The sequence below is a fragment of the Ursus americanus genome, chromosome 2 (genome assembly GCF_024610735.1).
Source record: "Ursus americanus isolate L20-20 chromosome 2, mUrsAme1.1.p, whole genome shotgun sequence".
In the NCBI taxonomy this organism is placed as follows: Eukaryota; Metazoa; Chordata; class Mammalia; order Carnivora; family Ursidae; genus Ursus; species Ursus americanus.
Window position 1 is genome coordinate 60,983,957 of NC_142128.1, and position 6,000 is coordinate 60,989,956.

General features: G+C 40.4%; 1 pseudogene; it reads left to right on the plus strand.

The window, feature by feature from the left end:
* Positions 1-5,146, plus strand: part of LOC148110637 (small ribosomal subunit protein uS5-like) — a 70,358-nt pseudogene extending 65,212 nt beyond the window's left edge.
* Positions 5,147-6,000: the final 854 nt, after the last annotated feature.

Below are 6,000 nucleotides of genomic sequence, written 5' to 3' on the forward strand. Positions count from 1 at the left end.
CATAATTTATATAATTTTTTTCACTAACTGTTCATTTGTTATAATTAATGTCATAAGTTCTGAGATTCAGGCTCTTTACAAAATTCCTAGACAAATGTTAAATATCTACCCTTACTTGACAAATCTTAACTTGAATGTTAAGCCGCTGTGTAATAAACACAATATTTAATATAAAATATATGAACAGTTAACACCTGTAATTTTCTGTACCTGAGGTGATATTTAATGCATTGTACAAGACCTATCATTACACTGTGCAACAGGATATCCTTTTCACTTTGGACTCTATGGAGGAAGGAATTCTTTCCATCAACATGGCTTTAAATGATCCCCTATGCTCCAGCCCTCATTATCACAGAGAACAGAACCCATGTCTTTTTTTTTTAAGATTTTATTTATTTATTTGACAGAGAGAGAGACAGCCAGCGAGACAGGGAACAGAAGCAGGGGGAGTGGGAGAGGAAGAAGCAGGCTCCCACCGGAGGAGCCTGATGCGGGGCTTGATCCCAGAACGCTGGGATCACGCCCTGAGCTGAAGGCAGACGCTTAACGACTGAACCACCCAGGCGCCCCAGAACCCATGTCTTGGTAGGAGGCAAGAACACCTACACAGAGCATTCAGGTTAGAAAGAAAGAGAGTTTGGGATTCTTGCAGCCGTTTTGGAGAGTGTTAGGATATAAGCAGGGCTACTGTAACCAAACCTCTAAAGTGTAGGGGTTTAAACGAGGTTGAATCTTAACTTCTCTCTCACATACCAGAGAATAAAGTAGGCAGGCAGTCCCGGGCAGATAGCATGACCTAATCAATGGGACCATCCAAGAATGCTGGGTGGTGGGACAGCTTTGCCATCATCATGTGACTTTTTTCTCTAGTTCTAAGGCAGTTCCTTTAAGTGTCCTGTTTCCCAGCCATCTAGAAGAGTGAAAGAGGAAAGTTGAGCTTCCCTTTTTGCAGATGTGACCCAGAGATTGCTCATATCTCTTCCATTCACATCCTCTTGTCTAGAACTTACATGGTCACACTGAACTGCAAGAAAACCCGAGTGATGTACTTTCTAACTGGGAAAACTTATGCCCATAAACCTGAGTGATGTACTTTCTAACTGGGAAAATTAATGCCCTATAAATTATGCCCATCTTTTCCTTTTCTGTCTTCTACCACCAATATGTAATCTATAAGTGAGTTCTGATATTTTGACTTCCAAATGATTTCCATTATTTTCTATATGCCTAACAATACTCCACATCCCTTGCCTGGCCTACTATAGTAACCTAACTGGTTCCTTGCTTCCCTCTGGCCTCGCTAAGTCATTTCTCACATAGTACGCACTGAATTTTAAATATGTAAACCAAATCTCATCATTCTTCTTTTTAAGCCCTTGGTGTCTTCTCATTTCTAGCGAGTCAAGTCTAAATTTTCCACCATGAGCCATAAGACCCAGCAATGGGCACCTGAGTGGCTCAGTGGGTTAGGCATCTGGCTCTTGATTTTGGCTCAGGTCAAGATCTCGTGTGAGTCCTGGGATTGAACACCACACGGGGCCTAGCAGGGAGTCTGCTTGGGATTCTTTCTCTCCCTCTGTACCTTCCCCCACTCAAGCGTGTGCTCACTCTCTCTCTCAAATAAATAAATAAATAAATCATAAAAAAAAAAAAAAAGACCCAGCAATAACCCAGCTCTAGTCTATCCAGCCCCATTCTTGTCTTATGCTCTTACCTGGTCACTATGTTCTGGCCACTCTGGCATTTGCCTTTTTCTAGAGCACAGTGATCCCTTCCCAACCTCAGACCTTTAAACCCACTATTCCTTTTCCAAGAAATCTTTTGTGGAGATCTTTGTGTGGCTGGCTTACCCTCATCTCTTGACACGCGGCGCAAATGTCATCTCTTCTGAGAACCTTTGCTGATGCTCTTTCTAAGCAGCACATCTTGTTCCCAGTTACTCTTTACCAGCCACCTTGTTTATTTCCTTCACAGCACTTATTCAATTAATAACAATCCTATTTGTTTGCTTATTGATTGGTCCATTGTCTCCTCATGAGAAAGAATTCCTTAAGATTGTTTGATTTACCTCTGATTCTTGGACACTGACACATAAAAAGACCTTAACAAATGGTCCCTTGAAGGAGTGAGTAAATGGATTTCATATGCTTCTTACAAATAAAAATCTGGTGTCCATGATGGAAAAATCAGGTAAACAGAGCCTTATACAGATTTACTTTATTAGTTTCATTTCTGACTTGGGTGTATTACATGTTACAACTGAGCCATGAATTTATCAGCCTCAGGTGGTGTTCGGAATTTTAGCCATTTTCCTCTGTGGCAGATTGAATGGTGGGCCTCCAGAAGTTATGTTCATGTCTTAATACCTGGATCCTGTGAATGCGACCTTATTTGAAAAAGGGTCTTTGCAGATGTAATTAAGGATCTTGAGATGAGATCATCTTAGATTAACTGGATGAGCCCTAAATCCAATGACTGATGTCCTGGTAAAGGTAGAGAGGTCTGAAAAACTAAAGAATGTGATGTGGAAGGAGAGGTAGAGACTGGAGTTATGAAGCCATAAACCGAGGAATGCCTGAGCCACCGGAAGCTGGAAGAGGCAAGGGAGCATTCTCTCCTAGAGACTTTTCAGTGATTGTGGTCCTGCTGTCGACTTGATTTAGACTTCTGTCCTCCAGAACTGTAAGAGAAGATTTCTGTTGTTACAAGTCACCTGAATGATTTTTCAGTATAACTATGACCCAAATATTGCACAGAACATACTTACACCAAAAAATTATTTGTTATTTATCTGAAATTCTAATTTAACTGGGCATTCTGCATTTTTATTTGCTAAATCTGGCAATTTTACTCTAATCCCAAGAATATGTGAAAATGAAGAATTGGCTCGAAATGATATGTAGATTCTGCCAAGTAAGAATTGGCATCACATTTTTTAAAAAAAGTCTATTAAATAACTAAAAGAAAATGAAATTGGTGTCATGGGAGTTTTAAATATGCTACAAGATCCTGAAATTTTGCCCAGAAAAGTAACTAAGCAAAATGCTTGGAAATATAAAAGGTCTTTGGTGTTCTAAATCTGATCTAAAACTATCTCAGGAGTGGCTCATTTGTTTCTTGTGACTGTAAAAATAAGAACTAAATTCCATCTGATCCTGACTTAATTTTTTTTACATCTCTGGGGAATTAATATTGATTTAAGGACTGCCTCTTATTTCTACTACCAACAGTTTATTAGATTCAGCTTGAAAATAGGTAGATTAAAGCACAGGAATTTAAAAAAAATTAGACTGAAAATAGCATTCAGTGAAGCACAAGGAGAGGCTGTCTTCCCTGAGAGCCTACAGGGAGTTCTTAGCAATGAGTGAGGAACCTCTATGAGCCCATTTTTTCTTCACCTGCCTCAGAAGTAATAAAACCACCCATGAGGCAAAATTCTGGTTGACTCCGTTTAAATTTTGTATTCCTAATGTTTATAATCACCTTTTTCCCCCTTGTGAGTTTTTAAGCACAAATATCATGAAAGCTATTAAATAAGTAATTAAACCTATTTCAGGATCTGTTGAATAGTCAAATGGGGTGGGGACAGCAGTGGGGGAGAGAGAAAGAGAATGAAAACAGAACACTGAAATCCCCCAAATCTCTGCTTTTTTTAAATGAAAGACTAAGTAAGTTGGGTGGATTTCGTGTCTCTTAAAAATAAGAATCAGGTGCCCATGGTGGGCAGACCAGGTAAAAAGGTCTTTATATAGAGATTTCCTTCTATTAGCTTTATTTCTGACTAGAGTGTACTGAGTGATATACCTGAGCAAAAGACAACCTCATCTCCCTTGTTGCAATTGAAGAATTAAGACTCTTTAGGAAGGAAAGAGCAATAGAGAGGGAGAGAAGAAAAACTAAGAAAACACCAAATAGTGGATGATGCTAGTGTGGCAGGAGGTCCCAGAGTCTCTAGGGGGCCCTGGTGGGAGGCTGTGGTGGCTTCTAGAGGCTTCAGCAGTGGCATCTGGAGCTGGTGCTGAGGCCACCGAGTTCTGAGAGTCAAGGCTGAGGACAAGGAGTAGATCTCCATCACCAAACTGGTCAAAGACAGGAAATCAAGTCTGTGGAAGAGATTTATCTCTTCTTCCTTCCCATCAAGTAATTTGAGATCATTGATGTTTTCTTGGGGTGTCCCTCTAGGATGAAGTTTTTGTGGTGCACAGAAAAAATACTCTCAGACACCAATCTGAGGGGTCACACAGGGCTGCCTCTACAAGGGAGAATGGCTGCAGTTGACTTCTGCACATAGCTTTTATTTAGTTTTTTTTTTAATCAGCAAAGCAAGGACAGATGTATCAAAGTATGGGGAAGGAATACAAATAGATGGCAATTATCTTGAACCTGGAAATCAGGCCTGCTCCTTCCCCTACACCTGGGCACTCAGGGAGGGGGTTAAGGGATAAGGGAGGAACCAGATGTTCATGCTAGCAATAGCCCAAGGCAGGAAGGGGAGTTGAGTGTTACTTTCTTTCATAGCCCCATATCTATGCCCTGTCCCAGGAGATGATGGGATCCTGTTCCTTCAGGCCATTGTGTTCAATAGCCCGAGAACAGGAATGCTGCTGATGCTTCACTCTTTAGGGTTTACAATACATCTTCTAAGAATAACTCCACAGGTTTTGAAGATCATGCCTGTGTAAAAGCAGACCTGTGCTGGCCAGTGGACCAGGATCAAGGGATTTGTCACCATCAGGGATTACAATGGACATGTTGTTCTGGGGGTTAAGTGCTCCCAGGAGGTAGCCATTGCTATCTATGGTGCCGACATCTGGCTACACTCTCCTGTGCAGTAAGCCTACTGGGGGAACAAGATCAGCAAGCCCCATACCTTTGCTTGCAAGGAGAACTGCCACTGTGGCTCTGTGCTAGTGCCCTGCACCCCCCACCCCAGAGGCACTGTCATCATCTAGGCCACTGTGCCTAAGATGGCCAGCATCAACGACTGATACACATTGGCCAGGGGCTGTACCACCACCCTGTGTGACTTCACCAAGGCTACCGTTAATGTCATATCCAAGACCTACAGCATTCTCACCCCTGAACTCTGGAAAGACATGTACTCACCAAGTCTCCCTATCAAGAATTCACTGACCACATCTAAGGACCCACACCAGTCTCTGTGCAGAGAACCCAGGCAGTATCTGTGGCCACCAAATAGTTTTTATACAAGAAAAATAAAATGAAGTAAGTCTTTTTTTTTAAGAGAAACTAGAAAAAAAAGAGCAAACAAAGCCCTATGTTAGTAGAAGGAAGGAAATAACAAAGATCAAAACAGAAATAAATGAAGTAGAGACTAAAAAAAAAAAGCAATGGAAAAGACCAATAAAACAAAAAGCCGGTTCTTTGAAAAGTTAAACAAAATTGATAAACCTATAGCCTGACTGACTCATCAAGAAAAAGAGGGCTCAATTAAATAAAATCAGAAATTAAAGAAGAGAGGTTATAACTATACAACAAAAATAGAAAGGATTGTAAGTAACTTCTGTGAACCATTATATGCCAACAAATTTGACAACCTAGAAGAAATGGGTAAATTCCTAGAAACATACAACCTTCTAATACTGAATCATGAAGAAATAGAAAATCTGAAAAGATCAATTATTAGTAAGGAGATTGAATCAGTAGTTAAAAACTCCCTACAAACAAAAGTCCAGGGCCAGACTGCTTTAATGGTGAATTCTACCAAACATTCAAAGTAGAATTAATACCAATCCTTCCTAAACACTCTCAAAAAATAGAAGAGCGGATACTTACAAACTCATTTTACAAGGCCATCTTTATCCTGATTCCAAAGCCAGACAAGGATACCACAAGAAAGGATAATTACAGGCCAATATCCATGATGAACACAGATACAAAAATCCTCGACAAAATATTATCAAACCAAATTTAAAAATACACTAAAAGAGTGTGGTGCCTGGGTCACTCAGTTGGTTAAGCATCCAACTCTTGATT